The sequence below is a fragment of the Phocoena phocoena genome, chromosome X (assembly GCF_963924675.1).
Source record: "Phocoena phocoena chromosome X, mPhoPho1.1, whole genome shotgun sequence".
NCBI lineage: Eukaryota > Metazoa > Chordata > Mammalia > Artiodactyla > Phocoenidae > Phocoena > Phocoena phocoena.
In genome coordinates, this window is record NC_089240.1 from 46,635,726 (window position 1) to 46,655,856 (window position 20,131).

A 20,131-nucleotide genomic window follows, 5' to 3' on the forward strand; every position below is an offset into this window, starting at 1 on the left:
CAGACCCTAGCTAGGTTCTGATAATTCCAATGAAATAACATAAAAGAATCTCTGCCTTTGGTTACTTACCACCTAGGTAGTAGAGGAGACAGGCACGTATGTCAACAAAGACAGGACAGTGTGCTAAGTACCAAGATAGAAGAATGCACAGGGTGCTACAGGAGCACAGAAGAGGGCTACTACTGGAAGAGTAAGGAAGGCATCCTGAAGAAAAAGTCAATAGGAGCTGTTACAAAGGGCTATAGAAATCAGTGAGACAACTGGTGGAGAAAGGATGCTCTAGACTGAGGGGACAGCATGTGTAAAGGCATGGAGGTGTGGAGTTCAGTATGATATACCAGGGCCCATAGTGCTGGAGCTAAGCAGGTTTGCAGTGACAGGAGGTGAGATTAGAAAGTAGGCCAAACTATGGAAAACAGTATGGAGGTTCCTCAAAAAATTAAAACTAGAACGACTACATCATCCAGCAATTCTACCTCCTGTAATGCTATATCCGAAGGAAACAAAAACATGCACTTGAAAAGATACCTGCACCCCCACGTTCACTGTGGTATTATATAGCCAAGACATGGAAACAACCTAGGCATCCATCAATGAACAAATGGCTAAAGAAGTTGTGGTGTTTATATATACCATGGAATATTATTCAGCCATACAAAAATGAGGAAATCCTACCACTTACAACAACATGGATAGACCCTGAAGGCATTATGCTAAGCGACATAAGTCAGAGACAGAAAAATATTGTACAATCTCACTTTTATGTGGAATACAATAATAAATTTAAAAAACCCCACCAAACTCATTGAAAAGGAGATTATATTTGTGGTTATCAGAGACAGGGGATGGGGGAGGTGGGGGAGGAGGAATTAGAAGAAGGTGGTCAAAAGGTACAAACTTCCAGTTAAAAGATAAGTAAGTACTAGGGATGTAAAGTACAACATGGTGACTGTAGCTAACACTGATGCACGGTATATAGGAAAGTTATTAAGAGAGTAGAACCTAAGAGTTCTCATCATAAGGAGAAATTTTTTCTCTTTTATTTTTATTGTATCTATATGAGATGATGGATGTTAACTAAAGCTATTGTGGTAATCATTTCACAATGTATGTAAATCAAACCATCATGCTGTAGACCTTAAAATTATACAGTGATGTATGTCAACTATTTTTCAATAAAACTGGAAAAAAAAAGAAAGTAGGCCAGATCGTGAAGGGTCTCAGAAACAATATTAAGAAATTTGGACCTTCACCCTGAAAATATACGAAGACAGTTAAGGATTGTCAGCAGGAGATTGGTTTGATATTGACTGGCTCAGAGGGTAAGGGACAAGAGGTATGGATACCAGTTAGGAGGCAACTGAAGCAACCTGTGGCCAAAGAGGTCTGAACAAAGGCACTGGCTGAGGGCACAGAGAAGGCCAGGGGACAAAGACAAGAGTTATTAAGATGATATATTAATCATATTACTATTACTAGTATTTACATTATTGTATATACTATATAAAGCATTAAATATTACATTATAATATATGCAGAAAAGTATAAGTTACTCATAGGAATAACACTTACTACATGCCTCTTGTATTCTAGATACCTTGCCAGGAACTTTATATACATAGAATGTGGTAGAACAGAATAGAGACTTGGAATCTGACATACTTGGTTCCAACATAGGTTCCACTACTTTTATATGTGACTCTGGGCAAATGCCTAAAGCTCTAGGGACTTGAGTTCACTCATCTCTGAAATGGGGATAATACTATCTAAATCTCAAAGGTTGTAATAAGTAAAGGAGAAAATGAATGTAAAAGCACTTAGCATATGGCATAGCAGAACTCTTGGTTACTATTTGTAACTAATTCAATCATGGTATAATCCTTCTTTTACTATTTGGTGAAGCCTCCCATATCTTATATTAAATTCTCACACATACAAGAATCTGTTTCTACCCTATTTATTCTGTGTTTTATTTCTCATGCCAGTACCATACTGACTTAAATTTTAAATATGCTTTAATATTTAGTGGTCTCTACTTTTACTCCATGTCTTTCCTCCATGTCTTTGAATTTTAAGCAACATTTATGATTTTATTCTGATTACAAAAGTTCAAGTTCATTCTCATTCAGAAAACATTTAAAAAGCCAAAAAATGTATGAAGAAAATGAAAAGTAAAAACGGAAATAATTTGTAATCTTACCATTTAGATATAACCACTGTTAAGTTCACGATTTTGGCTTCTTTCTTCCTAGCATCTCAAATCTCAATATTTTCTCTCTCTTTCACACTATACATAGAATATTATATCTTGCTTTTTTCACTCAACATAATACTATAAGAACCTTTCATTCATTAAATACTTTTCAAAAATATGATTTTAAATGACTGTATGTTCCTCGTATGTTTATCAATTTACTTAAATATCCTATAATATTGGACACATACTGTTCATTGTTTTTCTTTTATTATAAAAAATACTACAAAGATACTCACATATATAAATCTCGCCGTATCTCTGATTATTCATTCCCTTAAGATAGATTTCTAGAAGTGGAATTATTATGTCAAAGGTTATGTCCATTTTAAAGGTCCTCAATACATATTGCAAAACTGTTTTCCAGGGCTTCCCTAGTGGCACAGTGGTTAAGAATCCGCCTGCCAATGCAGGGGACACGGGTTCGAGCCCTGGCCCAGGAAGATCCCACATGCCACGGAACACCTAAGCCCGGGCGCCACAACTACTGAGCCTGCACTCTAGAGCCCGCGTGCCACAACTACTGAAGCCTGCGCACCTAGAGCCCGTGCTCTGCAACAAGAGAAGCCACTGCAATGAGAAGCCCGTGCACCACAACGAAGAGTAGCCCCCGCTCGCCGGAACTAGAGAAAGTCCACGCACAGCAATGAAGACCCAACACAGCCAAAAATAAAAACAAATTAATTAATTAAAAAAATTGTTTTCCAGACCCATTTGTCCTATCTCCCAGTAGTATGTCAGCATGAATTATCATTAATCTTTGATGTTTTTATGGGCAAAAAATGTCTCTTGCTATTTAAATTTCTGTCTCTTTGATTGCTAATGATGAGGTTGCATATTTTTCCCAAACACGTATTTACTTCTATGGCTGGTCTATGTCTATCATAGACATGTCAGTGAATTTGCTTGTTCTGTCTATTGCTCTGTCTCAGATAATCTAAAGCCTTATCTTTATAATAGTGACAGCTATTTGGACACACAGTAGACAGCTGATCCAAGTCAAATCAATCCATGGCTTGCCAGAGTCTTGAGAATTTGAGCTAAGGATTCAGAGGATGATGAAACAGTCAAGCAGAAAGAAGAGCTACACAGGTCCGTGAGAGAGTGGGCAGTCTCTGTTCCTGCCTTTCCAGTACTATTCCCTGTGTACACCACTTTTCTGGTCCTTAGATGACTATGAGACTACCTGTTATATCTTTACAACAAGATAGCTAGAGTGGCTTTTCTTTCTTGTAAACAAATGAATCCGAAGAGAGTGTCATTTACCCATTTTTGTTTGGGGATGCTAGTATTTAAAAAGCTTTTATATATTGAGAATACTGACACACTGTCTGTTATAACTGTAGCAAATATTTTCCCAGTTTGTCATTTAATTTTATGTATTTTGGCATATAGATATAGTCATAGTTATTGATCTTTTTACGTCTTTCCTTTTTTCTGGGGAGGGTCTCAAGTCTTTGTTTTGTTCTTTAACACTACTTCATTTTTTCAAAATAAATCTTTTATTTTGCAGTAATTTTACATATACAGAAACTTACCTAAAAATGCTTTATTGAGGCATAGTTTACACACCATACAATTCATCCACTGTAAGTGTAGAATTTAATGATTTTTAGTAAACTTACAGAGTTGGGCAACTATCACCACAGTTGAGTTTTAGAACATTTGCATTGCCCCCAAAAGATCCCTCAGGCCCATGCGCAGTCACTCCCCATTCCCACCCCTGGGCAATCACTTTCTATCAACTTTACTATCTCTAACAACTTTCTATCTCTATAGATTTGCCTTTCTGGACATTTCATATCAATGGAATAATATAATATGTGGCCTTTTGTGTCTGGCTTCTTTCCTTAGCATAGTTTTTATTTTAATTAAACTTTTAATTTTGATATTATTGTAGATTCACATGCAGTTGTAAGGAATAAAAATGAGGGATCCCTTGAACAATTTACCCAGTTCTCCTAATGGTAATATCTTACAAAACTATAGTACAACATCACAACCAGGTATTGATACTGACCCAATCAAGATACAGAACAGTTCTACTCAAAAAGACTGTTCATTCATTTATTCATTCCATAAACAATATGCATGAGCTGAGACTCTACTGTGTGTTAGGCATGAGTTCAAATCCTGGGTCTGCCATTTAGTAACGGTTTGAACTCAGGAAAGTCACTTCACCTCTCTGAAACTTGCCTTCTTATCTGTTCAATAGGGAGAATAACAACACCTTCCTCACAGAGTGGTTATTGGTGGAATTACATTTAAATTGGTGAGCACTTAATGAGAGCTATATTGAGTAGGGAACTCTCAATGAAGTGCTTCTTATTCCTCTCCCCTGTGGGATCCATAGGGTCTCAACTTTGGAAATCCTTTTATGTTAGCTTCAACTTAATCACTGTGTACTTGTTGTTTCTTGAAAATTGTTTGTAGCTTGGGCCAAGACCTTAGATTATGGTGTTTGTATAGGACTCAAATGTTCTAACCAACTCCTTTGACATCCAACCATGTTTTGGGTTTGCCAACTCCCTTTTGCAAATGAATAAACAAGCAAACAAACAAAAACTAGAAAGCAACTTTTTTGGAAAGGAGCATAAAATAAAATTTAAGGAAAAGAGTGAAGTTGGAACATGGTCTAAGGTAGTTCTGCCATATCCACTTGAACCCAGGTCAAAATGCTTGATCATTAGCTCATTTGCTCACCCTCTCCCACAGCTCTGGCATTTCCAGCTCTGGGATGATTCCCAACAGAACAAGGAGCCCTACCATTTGAAGAACATGCCCACCCCTTCTTGCTTGTCTTTTCCGTTCATTTTCTGGAAAGATTCGCTTAGCATTCTTCCCTTTAATACAGATCCCATCCTTCACTAATTGGTGTGAGAAAGGTGAGGCATTCCATTTTCAAGGCCAGGCCCATGTAAGTGGTTGCTTCTGGCTTTTGCAAGTCCTCCAGCTGGTTTGGAGCAACAGGGAGGCTGGCTGTGTCCCCTAGGAAAGCACTGTCAAACTGTGGGCCTGGGGAAGTAACTTGAGAACAGGCAAGTGGGTAAGTACCTCAGGAGGTAATAAAGCACAGAGCCAGCCAAGGAGCAGAAACCCGGGCCTGAGAAGCTGTCCAGGAGTGTGCTTTATGAGCCTCTGAACAGCAGAGCTCTCTGGAGCACAGGAAACCGTGCATCAAAAGTGCAGCAGGCTTTCTAGTGGCCAAATCCAATCAGGCTCTAATTAGGCTAAGTTTTAGGAGGCAACAGCCTTGGGCAGCAAATATCTCTACACAAGAAAGTGGTGAGAAGTAAGGCTTTGTCACTGAGACTCAACATCTAACCCTGAAGTCTGGTTCAAGGATTAGATTCTTTTTTTAACTTTTATTTTTATTGAAGTATAGTTGATTTACAATGTTGTATTAGTTTCAGGTGTACAGCAAGGCAATTCAGATATATATATATATATATCTGTATATACACTTCTTTTTCAGATTCTTTTCCATTATAGGTTATTACAAGATACTAAATATAGTTCCCTGTACTATACAGTAGGTCTTTGTTGTTTATCTATTTTATATATAGTAGTGTGTATCTGTTAATCCCATACTCCTAATTTATCCCTCCCCACCTTTCCCCTTTGGTAACCATAAGTTTGTTTTCTGTCTTGAGTCTGTTTCTGTTTTATAAATAAGTTCCTTTGTATCATTTTTTTAGATTCCACATATAAGCGATATCATATGACATTTGTCTTTCTCATAAAAAAGAATGAAATAATGCCATTTGCAGCAACATGGATGGACCTATAGATTACCATTCTAAGTGTAATAAGTCAGACACAGAAAGACAAGGATTAGATTCTACAGGCTTTATATACCCTCTCTCCACAGCACAACCAGCAGGTTCAGGGAACTGATAAGGTTGATGAAAACAGCATGTGAAAAAAACTAAAAGATTGCCTTATATTTAAAGAATATTTTGTTGTTTTAAAAATGTATATAAACCCTTTATGAATACAGTTTTAGTTTAAGGTATGTTAAGACAGCAACATAGGATAGAGAATTGTAACTTTTATGATAGGATATGTGAGGCTCTTCAGCCAAATACTCTTTTCTGAAAAAGCTGATACACATGCCCCAACCAGTGATTAGAGGTCCAATCTCCTGAAACCCCCAGAGGATATGCTATAGCAGATCATGAAGCGACTTAGGAGGATATTGTTCTGTCAATGAGAGTCAGTGTTCCATGACATTTCTTGAGGCCCCATTATGCATGGAGATGCTTAGGTTTCAGACTGTAGATGTGGATTGGAACCTCTAGGGAGCATATGTGGTGGGTTAACCACAACATATGGAGACGAAGGAGGAAAGAATTCGTCACCCCATTGTTTACTCATTGTTTTCTACAGACTCTACTCCTTAGTTTGCTCCTCAAGTATTAAGTAAGAAGGCTGTTTGGGGGCATTGTTATATATGTATCTATGCCAGATGGTTCTTTTCTTACCTTCTTATTGCTTTATAAGCTCCCAACACTACTCCTATCCCTTCCCTGTGTAGCCTGGATAGGTTAATAACTCCTACGTACTCCCAGAGCTCTCTACACTCACCTCTACTGTTCCGTGCACTTACCACATTGTACTGAAGTTGTCTGTTCATGAGTCTGTCTCCTCTGCTCTACTGGGAACTCCCCGAAGACAGAGACTAGGTCTTTCTCATATCTGTTTCCCCAGCACCTATGGGTGCTTAGTAGATGTTTGTTGGACAGTTTGGGGGAACTTGAGGGTATTAACCGAGTTTTATTTTAACCTTGTAATCTAACAGTACCTTATACACAGTAGGTGTTCCACGTATATCTTCTCTGATAAAATTAATTTTTAAAGGGCTTAAAGATATATGGTACTAAATGTAAAATAGATAGCTAGTGGGAAGCAGCCGCAGGGTGGGATAGGGAGGGTGGGAGGGAGACTCAAGAGGGAGGAGATATGGGGATATATGTATATGTATAGCTGATTTACTTTGTTATAAAGCAGAAACTAACACACCATTGTAAAGCAATTATACTTCAATAAAGATGTTAAAAAATATATATATATATATGGTGCTGTCATACAGAGTGAAGTAAGTCAGAAAGAGAAAAACAAATACCGTATGCTAACACATATATATGGAATCCAAAAAAAAAAATGGTTCTGAAGAACCTAGGGGCAGGACAGGTATAAGACGCAGATGTAGAGAATGGACCTGAGGACACGGGGAGGGGGGAAGGGCAAGCTGGGACGAAGTGAGAGAGTTGCATGGGCATATATACACTACCAAATGTAAAATAGATAGCTAGTGGGAAGGAGCCATAGCACCGGGAGATCAGCTCGGTGCTTTGTGACCACCTAGAGGGGTGGGATAGGGAGGGTGGGAGGGAGACACAAGAGGGAGGAGATATGGAGATATATGTTTATGTATGGCTGATTCACTTTGTTATACAGCAGAAACTTAACACACCATTGTAAAGCAATTGTACTCCAATAAAGATGTTAAAAAAAGAAGATATAGAACAGTTCTACCACCACAAGGATCCCTCATATTACCTTTTATAACCACACCTCTCTTCTTCCCCCACTGATGTATTTAACCCCTGGCAATCACTAATCTGTTCTTCATTTCCCTAATTTTGTCATTTCAGCAATGTTATATAAATGGAATCACACAGCAGGTAATCTTTGGGGATTGGCTTTTTTACCTAAGACAATTCCCTTAAGATTCATGTAAGTTGTTGTGTGTTATTAAAAGTTTGTTGCTTTTTGGGAATTCCCTGGTGGTCCAGTGGTTAGGACTCCACGCTTTCACTGCTGAGGGCCCGGGTTCAATACCTGGTCTGGGAACTAAGACCCTGCAAGCCGCTTGGTGTAGACAAAAAAAAAATGTTTGTTGCTTTTCATTGCTGAGTAGAATTCCATCATATGTGTGTACAATAGTTGAATAATTCATCCACTGAGAGAAATCTGAGTTGTTTCCAACTTTGGGGTATTACGAATAAAGGTCCTGGGACTTCCCTAGTGGTGCAGTGGTTAAGAATCCGCCTGCCAATGCAGGGGACACGGGTTCGAACCTTGGTCCGGGAAGATCCCACATGCCGCTGAGCAACTAAGCCCATGTGCCACAACTACTGAGCCTGCGCTCTAGAGCCCTCGAGCCACAACCACTGAGCCTGCGTGCCACAACTACTGAAGCCCGTGCACCTAGAGCCCGTGCTCTGCAACAAGAGAAGCCACCACAATGAGAAGCCGTTGCACCACAACGAAGAGTAGCCTCCGCTCTCTGCAACTAGAGAAAGCCCACGAGCAGCAATGAAGACCCAATGCAGCCATAAATAAATGAATGAATGAATAAATAAAAGAATAATAAAAGAATGAATGAATGAATAAATAAATAAAAGAATAAATAAATAAATGAAAGAATAAAGGTGCTATAAACATTAGTGACCTTAGTGTACAGGTTTCTGTGGGGACGTAAATGTTCACTTCTCTGGGGTAAATGCCCAACAGTGCAATTGCTGAGTCGTACAGTGGTTTTTAAAGAAACTGCCAAATTGTTTTTCAAAGTGACTGTACCATTCTACATTTCCAACACCAATGTATGAATGATCCAGTTTGTGTTTTCCCCATCATGTGGTATTATCATTATTTCTTACATGAGCCATTCTGAGAGGTGTGTAATGATATCTCATTGTGGTTTTAACTTGCATTTCCCTAATGGCTAATAATATTGAACATCTTTTCATGTGTTTTTTGGTCATCGTATACCCTCTTCAGTGAAATGTCATGTATTTTGCCATTTTCTAATTAAATTATTTGTTTGTCTGGTTTTTTCTTGATGAGTTTTGAGAGCTCTTTATATATTCTAGACACTAGGCTTTTCTCAAATATGTGGTTTGCAAATATTTTCTCCCACTTTGTAGCTTGTCTTTTCATCCTCCTTACATGGGCATTCAACCGGCAAACGTTTTTAATTCTGATGAGGTCCAATTTATAAATTTTTCCTTTTATGGATCATGCTTTTGGCAACAAGTCTAAGAACACTTTGCCTAGCTCTAGAACCTGAAAATATTTCCATTTTTCTAAAATCTGTATAGTTTTATATTTACATTTAAGTCTATGATCCATTTTGAGTTGATTTTGGGGGGAGATATGCTAGTATTTTTATTTTATTTACATTTAAACTTCACCAAACACTGAGCTCAAGTATATGGTGGCCCTTTGTTCAGAGTTTTTAAATGGACAGACAGCTTTAAGGGTGCAATGTATTTAACACTGCACAATATATTCAACAGTTAGAGAATCTAGGGGATGGTATAACTATATACTTTTATACATTTAGTAGCACAAGTAGAGGGACAAGCCCTGCAACTGGAGGAGAAACCCATTCAGGACTGAACAGAGAGGTCCTTGGTTGCTGAGAGAATCTCCCCTTGACTTCAGCCTCGAGACAAACCAAGGAGTCTGTCAGGACACAAAAACCACTGAATTCAGGACAAACAGGAGCAACAGAATAGGTACTGAGGAATTGGCTCTTGCCAATTAAGATTGTGGAGGCCAGTCTGAAGCGAGTAGGGCTGGCTGGAGGCAGGAAATGTGGCAACTCAAGTCTAGGATCTGTAGATTAGAATAGCAGTCTAGAGACAGAATGGTTAGTGCTTTCTTCAAAAATTCCCAGTTTTTTAAGCAAGTTCCTAGGATGCCTTCCTTAAACAAGGTTGAGTTAATTTTTGTATAATGTTTGAGGTTTAGGTCGAAGTGTTGTTTGTTGGCCTATGGATGTCCAATTGTTCCAACACCATTTGTTGAAAAGGCTATCCTTTCTCCACTGAATTGTTTTTGCACTTTTGTAAAAAATCAGTTGAGCATATTTGTGTTGCTCTATTTCTAGGTTCTTAATTTTGTTCCATTGACCATGTGTTTATCCGTTAGCAAATACCTCCATTGTCTTGACTACTTTAGCTACAATATTAAGCCTCAATATTGGGTAGAGTGATTCCTATACTTCTTTCTTCTTTTGCAAGATTGTTTTAGCTATTGTAAGGGCCTATGCCTTTCTATATAAATTTTAGAATAAGTTTGTCTACATCCATTAAATCCTTGCATTAAGCCCACAGGTTTTGTAATAAACCTACAGATCAATTTGAGAACTGAGTTTTTCAGTGGTAAGTGTATGAACTTCCTTTGATTTCTTTCATCGTCACGAAGCTTAATGATTTTGAGGTTGATTCATGCTCTGACATGCACCAGTAGTTTGATTTTACTGCTGAGTAATATTTTATTGATGGACATATCACACGTTTATCCATCTACCAGTTAATAGATATTTGAGTTATTTCTACTTTTTGACTATTATGAATACTGTTTCTTTGAACATTCATGTGCAAGTCTTAGTGTGGACCTATCTTTTCAATGCTCTTGGGTAGATACCTAGGAGTGAAATAAATGAGTCATATGATAATTTATGTTTAACCTTCTAAGAAAATGCCAAACTAATCTCCACTTTAAATTCCCACCAGCAATGTATGAGGGAATCCCAATTCTCTGCAGCAGGCCTACATTTGTCATTGTCTGTCTTTTTTATTATAATTATTCCAGCTGAGTGAAGTGGTGTTTCATTGTGGTTTAAATTTGCATTTTCCCAATGATTACTGAAGTTGAGAATTTTTTCATGTGCTTATATTCCAAACTTATGTCTTCTCTGGTGAAATGTCTATTCACATCTTTTACTCATTTTAATTATTATTTCTTTTATTTATTTGTTTATTTATTTATTTATGGCTGTGTTGGGTCTTTGTTGCTGCGTGGGCTTTCTTTAGCTGTGGCGAGTGGGGGCTACTCTTCATTGCAGTGCACGGGCTTCTCATTGCGGTGGCTTCTCTTGTTGTAGAGCACGGGCTCTGGGCACGTGGGCTTCAGTAGCTGTGGCACACAGGCTCAGTAGTTGTGGCTTGTGGGCTCTAGAGTGCAGGCTCAGTAATTGTGGTGCGTGGGCTTAGTTGATCAGCAGCATGTGGGAGCTTCCCAGACCATGGATTGAACCCGTGTCCCCTGCATTGGCAGGCGGATTCTTAACCACTGCGCCACCAGGGAAGTCCCTTTTAGTCATTTTTAGATTGAGTTATTTTCTTATACATTTTAAGAGTTCTTTATATGCTGATATGAATCCTTTATCAGATATATGATTTGTAAATATTTTCTCCAGTCTGTGGTTTGTCTTTTCAGTTTTTTAATGGTGGCTTTTGAAGCGTAAAAGTTTCGTATTTGGATGAAATCTATTTTTTTTAGGTGACTTTTGCTTTGGCGGTTGTATCTAAGAAATCTTCACCTAACCCAAAATCATGAAAATTTTCTCCTGTAAGTTTGATAGTTTTAACTATCCCATTTTGGTCTATGATCCATTTTGAGTAATTTTTGTGTATAGTGTGAAGGATCTAAATTCATCATTTTTATCAGATCAGGTCAAGTTGGTTGCACAAGTCTTCCGTATTTTTGCTGACTTTCTGTCTAGTTGTTCCAGCCATTATTGAGAGTAGGGTATTGAAGCTTTCAGCTATCATTGTTGAAGTGTCTATTTCATTCTTAAATTCTACCAGTTTTTGCTTCATGTATTTAGGGACACTGTTGTTAGGAATACATGTTTATATTGATAATTATTATATCTTCCTGATGAATGGACCCTTTTATCACTACAAAATCTTATTTGTCTACAGTAACATTACTTGTCTTAAAGTCTATTTTGTCTGTTATTAGTATAGCTATTATAATTCTCATATGGTTATTGTTTGCATGGTATATTTTTTCTATTCTTTGTCTTTCAACCTATTTGTGTCTTTGAATTTAAAGTATATCTCCTGTAGATAGTCCATGCTTTGTATCCAATCTCACAATCTCTGCCTTTTGACTGGAATGTTCAGTCCATTTACATCTGATGTAGTTGTTGATATGTTTAGATTTATAGGTTTCACAACTTTTTTGTTTGTTCTTCTTTTACTGCCTTCTACTGCATTAAATAGATACTCTCCAGTGTAGCATTTTAATTATTTTTGTTGGTTTTTTATATATTTTTAATTATTTTCATAATGGTTGCTATGTAGATTACAAAATACACCTTAACTGGGCTTCCCTAGTGGCTCATGGTTAAGAATCTGCCTGCCAATGCAGGAGACACGGGTTCGATCCCTGGTCCGGGAAGATCCCACATGCCACGGAGTGACAATGCCCGTGCGCCACAACTACTGAGCCTGGCACCGCAACAAAGAGTAGCCCCTGCTTGCCGCAACTCGAGAAAGCCCGCACACAACAACGAAGACCCAATGCAGCCAAAAATAAATAAATTTATATTTAAAAAACCTCGAAATACATCTTAACTGACAAACCACATCAAATTAGTACTAAGTAATTCCAGTAAGAGGTAGAAACATTGCTCCAAAGAGTTCACTTCTTTCCTCCCTCCATTGCGTTATTATTTTCATGTATATTATACCATTATTCTAAAACCAACACAAAATTTTATAATTATTGATTTACGCAGTTGTCTTCTAAATCAGTTAAGTGAATAAATGAGAAAAAATATATTTATACCACTTTTTATATATATATCTATGTAATTACCTTTACAGATGGTTATTATTCATTCATTTGGTGTCATTTCCTTTCAATCTGAAGGACATCTTTTAATACTTCTTGTATGGCAAATTGGTAGCAATACATTCTCTTAATCTTTGGTTATCTGGGGATCTATTTCACTTTCCTTTCTACTTTACAGCTTTATTGAGATAAAATTATTATAGTATACAATTCATGTATTAAAAGTGTATAAGTCACTGGTTTTTAGTATATTCACAGGGCTGTGTAACCATCACCACTAAATAATTCCACAACATTTAAATCACCCAAAAAGAAACCTCATATCCATTAGCAATCACTCTACATTTGCCCCTCCCCCAGGTCCCTGGCAACCACACATCTACAGATTTACCTATTCTGAACATTTCATATAACTAGCACTATATAATATATGTCATTTTGTGACTGCTGTATTTCACTTAGCCTAATGTTTTTAAGGGTTCATCCATGTTATAGCATAAATCATAGTTAATTACTCTTTATAGTTGAATAATATTCTATTGTACAAATATACCACATTTTGTTAACCCATTCATCAGCTGATGGACATTTGAGTTGTTTCCACTTTTTGGATATTATAAGTAATGTTATATGAATATTCATGAACATGTTTCTTTGTGAATATGTCTTCATTTTATGTTCTCACCAGCAGTGTTCCAATTTCTCCACATCCTCACCAACACCTGTTGTCTGTCCTTTTGATTATAGCCACCCTAATGTGTGTCAACTGGTATCTCATTGTATTTTTGATTTGCAGTTCCCTAAAGATTAGTGATGTTGAGTATCTTTTCATATGCTTATTGGCCATTTGCATATCTTCTTTGGAGAAATGTCAACTGAATTGTTTTGTCCATTGTAAAAATTAAATTATCTCTCCTTTATTATTGAGTTGTAAGAATTCTTTATACATTCTGGATACTATACCCTTATCAGATATATGATTTGCAAATATTTTCTCCCATTCTGTGAGTTGTGTTCTCACTTTCTTCATGGCATTGTCTCCAGCACACAAGCTTTTAGTTTTGATCTAGTTCAATTTATATAATTTCTTTTTGCTACTTATGCTTTTAGTATCATATCTAAGAAACCATTGTTTAACCTGAGATCATGAAGATTTACACATGTTGTCTTCTAAAGGTTTTATAATTTGGGCTCTTACATTTACACCTATGATACATTTTGAGTTAATTTTTGTGTATGATGTGAGGTAGAGGTCCAACTTCATTCTTTTGCATATGAATATTGTTATCACAAAACTATTTGCTGAAACAACTATTTTTCCCCATTAAATTATCTTGGTACCCTTGCCAAAAATCAATTGACCATAAATGGAAGGGTTTATTTCTGGGAACTCAACTGTACTCCATTCATTTAAATGCCTATCCATATGCCACTATCTCAATTACTGTAGCTTTTGTAGTAAATGTTAAAATTGGGAAGTGTGAATCTACAACTTTGTTCTTTTTTTCAAGATTGTTTTGGCTACTCTGAGCCCATTGCATTTACACATTAATTTTAGTGTCAGCTTGTTAACTTCTGCAAAGAAGCCATCTGGGATTTTGGATTATGTTAAATATGTAGATCAAACTTGGGGACTACTGCCATCTTAACAACCTTATGTCTTCTTATACATGAACAAGGGATGTTTTTACATTTATTTAAATCTTCTTTAACTGTAGTTTTCAATTTACAAGTCTTGAACTTCTTTTCTCAAATTTATACCAAGTATTTCATTCTTTTGGAGGTTATTATAAAAGTTGTTCTCTTGATTTTATTTTGGAATATTGATTACTAGTGTATCAATTACAATTGATACTTGTATGTGATCTTATATCCTGTGACTTTGTTGAACTCGTTTATTTTTTTAAAATTTATTTATTTAATTTATTTATTTTTGGCTGCATTGGGTCTTCATTGCTGCACGTGGGCTTTCTCTACTTGTGGAGAGCGGGTGCTACTCTTTGTTGCGGTGCACATGCTTCTCATTGTGGTGGCTTCTCTTGTTGCAGAGCACAAGCTCTAGGTGCATGGGCTTCAGTAGTTGTGGTGCACGGGCTCAGTAGTTGTGGCTCATGGGCTCTAGAATGCAAGCTCAGTAGCTGTGGAGCACGGGCTTAGTTGCTCTGGGGCATGTGGGATCTTCCCAGACCAGGGATCGAACCTGTGTCCCCTGCATTGGCAGGTGGATTCTTCCCACCAGGGAAGCCCTCATTTATTGGTTTTAATTGTCTGTTTTGTCATACTCTAAAAAAATTGTGGTAAAATACACATAACATAAAATTTACCATCTTAACCATTTGTAAGTGTACAGTTCAGTGGTATTAAATACAGTCACATTGTGCATCCATCACCACCATCCATCCCCGTAACTCTTTTCATCTTGTTAAACTGAAACTCTATACCTATTAAGCAATACCTACCCATTCTTCCCCACCCCAATTCTGTAGCTCATATAAGTGGAATCATACAGTATTTGTCTTTTCGTGACTGGCTTATTTCACTTAACATAATGTCCTCAAGATTCATCCATGTTGTAGCGTATTGTAGAATTTCCTTCCTTTTAAAGGCTGAATAATACTCCATTGTATGTATATACCACATTCATCATTTGATGGACACTTGTGTTGCTTCCACATTTTAGCTACTGTGAATAATGCTACTATGAACATGAATATACACATATTTCTTCGAGACCCTGCCTTCAATTCTTTTGGCTATATAGCTGGAAGTGGAATTGCTGGATCATATGGCAATTCTATTTTTAATTTTTTGAGGAACCACCATACTATTTTCCACAGTAGCTGTCCATTTTATATTCATACCAACAGTGCACAAGCGTTCCAATTTCTCCACATCTTTGACAACATTTGTTATTTTCTATTTTTTGACCTTTACCATCCTAGTGGATATGAAGTAGTATCTCATTGCAGTTTTGATTTGCATTTCCCTAATGATTAGTGATGTTGAGCATCTTTTCATATGCTTATTTGTCATTCCTATGTCTTCTCTGGAGAAATGTCTATTCAAGTCCTTTGCCCCCTTTTGAATTGTTTGGTTTTTTTTCTTGTTCAATTTTAGAAGTTTTCTATATATTCTGGATATTAATCCCTTATCAGATAAATGATTTGCAGATACTTTCTCCCATTCTGTGAGTTGCCTTTTTACTCTGTGGATAGTTTCTTTGATGCACAATTTTAAAAAATTTTCATGAAGTCCAATTTGTCTATTTGTTCTTTGGTTACCTGTGCTTTTGGTGGCATATCCAGGAAATCATTGCCAAATCCAATATTGTGAAGCTTCTGTCCTATGTTTTCTTCTAAGAATTTTATTGTTTTAAGTCTTATGTTTAGTTCCTTGATCCATTTTGAGTTAAATCTTGTATTTTGGTGTTAGGTGAGAGTCCAACTTCACTCTTTTGCATATGGATATCCAGTTTTCCCAGCACCATTTGCTGAAAAGACTGTCCTGTCCCCATTAAGTGGTCTTGGCATCCCTGTCAAAAATCATTTGACAATAAATGTGAAGATTTACTTCTGAGCTCTCTATTCTGTTCCATTGGTCTACATATGTCTTTTTGTCAATACCACACTGTTTTAATTATTGTAGCTTTGTAGTAAGTTTTGAAATCAGAAGTGTGAGTCTTCCTGTTTTGTTTTACTTTTTTCAAGATTGTTTTGGCTACGTGGGGCCCTTTGAGATTCCATATGAATTCTGGAATGAGTTTTTCTATTTTTGCCAAAAAAATCATTGGGATTTTGATAAGGACTGCATTAAATCTGTAGATCAATTTGGGCGGCATTTTAACTATATGAAGTCTTCCAATCCATGAGGATGTGATGTGTTTCCATTTATTTATGTCTTTAATTTCTTTAGCAACACTTTGTAGTTTTCACTGTACAAGTCTTTTACCTCCTTGGTGAAGTTAATTCCTAATTAATTTATTCTTTTTGATGCTTTTTTAATGGAATTGCTTTTATAATTGTCTATTGTTTCTGTATAGTAAAGCAACTGATTTTTGTGTGCTGACTTTGTATCCTGCTACTTCAGGGGTCCCGGTCGGTGGCCTGTTAGGAATTAGGCTGCACAGCAGGAGGTGAGTGATGGGCAAGTGAGCAAAGCTTCATCTGTGGCTCCCCTTCGCTTGCATTACCGCCTGAACTTTCACCCCCCCACCACCGGTATGTGGAAAAATTGTTTTCCACGAAACCAGTCCCTGGTGCCAAAAAGGGTGGGGACCGCTGGGCTACTTCATTAAATTCAGTTATTAGTTCTGACAGTTTTCCTGGGGTCTTTAGGGTTTTATACATATAAGATCATATCTTTTATTTCCTTGTTCATCTTCTGCATAGTTGTTGTATCCATTTTTGAAAATGGGGTATTGAAGTCTCTAATTTTTATTGTTGAATTGTCTCTTTCTCCTTCCATTTCTGTCAGTTTTCACTTCACGTGTTTTTGGGCCCTTTTGTTAAGTACATATATTTATAATTGCTACAGCTCCCTGATGAATTGATGCTTTTATCATTATAAAATGTCTCTCTTGTCTCTAGTAACATTTTGTTGTCTTAATGTTTATTTTGTCTGGTTATTAATGATTATTAGTATAGTCACTCCAGCAATCTTATGGTTGTTGTTTGTACATATGTCTTTTTCCATCCTTTTACTTTCAACCTATTTATATCTTTGATCTAAGTGTGTCTCCTTAATAGAAAATAATCTGAAAAAGAAAAAAATATATAAAACTGAATATACATACATACATATATAATACATATAACTGAATCACTTTGCTATACACCTGAAACATTGTAAATCAACTATATTTCAATAAAAAAATAGAAAAAATAAAGTACATATATTTAGAGATAAATGGTTTATGTTGTTTAAAGGAGATGGACGTTTAAAAAAATTTTTAAAGTGTGCCTCTTGCAGATAGCATACACTTAGATTTTATTTTCATATATCTGGCAATCTCTGCCTTTTGATTGGATTTTAATCCACTAAAGTTTAATGTTATTATTGACATTGTAGATTTGAATCTGGCATTTTCCTGTTTACATGCTCACGTGTTGTTACTTTATTCCTTCCTTACTGTCTTCTTTATTTTTTTTGGAAAGTTCATAATAATGCAATTGACAAGGAAATTTAGTTATTTCTGAGATATACATTTTAAAGTAATAACTAGAATTATGACTTATAACATTATACCAGAACATATAAGATTTTTAGAAATTTCATGTAATGTCTGAAACATTTATATTAACATATTTCCATACAAATAACCCAAAGAAAGTTTAGTATTAGTTGTTTTGCTTGTTTTTTTATACTGCAGGTTCTTATTTATCAATTTTAAACACGAGTGTATACATGGCAATCCCAATCGCCCAACTCAGCACACCATCATCCCCACCCCACCGTAGTTTTCCCCCCTTGATTTCCATATGTTTGTTCTCTACATCTGTCTCAACTTCTGCCCTGCAAAACGGTTCATCTGTAACATTAGTCTAGGTTCCACATATATGCGTTAATATATGATATTTGTTTTTCACTTTCTGACTTACTTCACTCTGTATGACGGTCTCTAGATCCATCCACGTCTCAACAAATGACTCAATTTCGTTTCTTTTCATGGCTGAGTAATATTCCATTCCATATATGTACCATATCTTCTTTATCCATTTGTCTATCAATGGGCATTTAGGTTGTTTCCATGACCTAGCTATTGTAAATAGTGCTGCAATGAACATTGGGGTGCATGTGTCTTTTTGAATTATCGTTTTCTCTGGGTATATACCCAGTAGTGGGATTGCTGGGTCACATGGTAATTCTATTTTTAGCGTTTTAAGGAACCTCCATGCTGTTCTCCATAGTGGCTGTATCAATTTACATTCCCACAAACAGTGCAAGAGGGTTCCCTATTCTCCAAACACTCTCCAGCATTTGTTATTTGTAGATCTTCTGATGATGCCCATTCTAACTGGTGTGAGGTGATACCTCACTGTAGTTTTGATTTGCATTTCTCTAATAATTAGTGATGTTGAGCAGCTTTTCATGTTCTTCTTGGCCATCTGTATGTCTTCTTTGGAGAAATGTCTATTTAGGTCTTCTGCCCATTTTTGTATTGGGTTGTTTGTTTCTTTAATATTGAGCTCCATGAGCTGTTTATATATTTTGGAGATTAATACTTTGTCCGTTGATTCATTTGCAAATATTTTCTCCCATTCTGAGGGTTGTCTTTTGGTCTTGTTTATGGTTTCCTTTGATGTGCAAAAGCTTTGAAGTTTCATTAGGTCCCATTCGTTTATTTTTGTTTTTATTTCCATTACTCTAGGAGGTGGATCAAAAAAGATTTTGCTGTAAAAACAAAAATGATCTTGCTGTGATTTATGTCAAAGAGTGTTCTTCCTATGTTTTCTTCTAAGAGTTTTATAGTGTCCAGTCTTACTTTAGGTCTTGAATCCATTTTGAGTTTATTTTTGTGTATGGCGTTAGGGAGTGTTCTAATTTCATTCTTTTACATGTAGCTGTCCAGTTTTCCCAGCACCACTTATTGAAGAGACTGCCTTTTCTCCATTGTATATCTTTGCCTCCTTTGTCATAGATTAGTTGACCATAGGTGCGTGGGTTCATCTCTGGGCTTTCTATCTGGTTCCATTGATCTATGTTTCTGTTTTTGTGCCAGTACCATATTGTCTTGATGACTGTAGCTTTGTAGTAAAGTCTGAAGTCAGGGAGGCTGATTCCTCCAGCTCTGTTTTTTTACCTCAAGACTGCTTTGGCTATTCGGGGTCTTTTGTGTCTCCATACAAATTTTAAGATGATTTGTTCTAGTTCCGTAAATAATGCCATTGGTAATTTGATAGGGATTGCACTGAATCTGTAGATTGCTTTGGGTAGTATAGTCATTTTCACAATATTGATTCTTCCAATCCAAGAACATGGTATATCTCTCCATCTGTTGGCATGACCTTTAATTTCTTTCATCAGTGTCTTATAGTTTTCTGCATACAGGTCTTTTGTCTCCCTAGGTAGGTTCACTCCTAGGTATTTTATTCTTTTTGCTGCAATGGTAAATGGGAGTGTTTCCATAATTTCTCTTTCAGATTTTTCATCATTAGTGTATAGGAATGCAAGAGATTTCTGTGCATTAATTTTGTATCCTGCAAGTTTATCGAATTCATTGATTAGCACTAGTATTTTTCTCGTGGCATTTTGACAATACTCTATGTATAGTATCATGTC

General features: G+C 36.5%; 1 protein-coding gene across 1 annotated transcript in view; it reads right to left on the minus strand.

Moving 5' to 3' along the window:
* The window catches only part of FAM120C (family with sequence similarity 120 member C), a 134,164-nt gene that overhangs the window by 10,674 nt on the left and 103,359 nt on the right, over positions 1–20,131 (minus strand). The gene's annotated exons all lie outside the window — the stretch shown is intronic.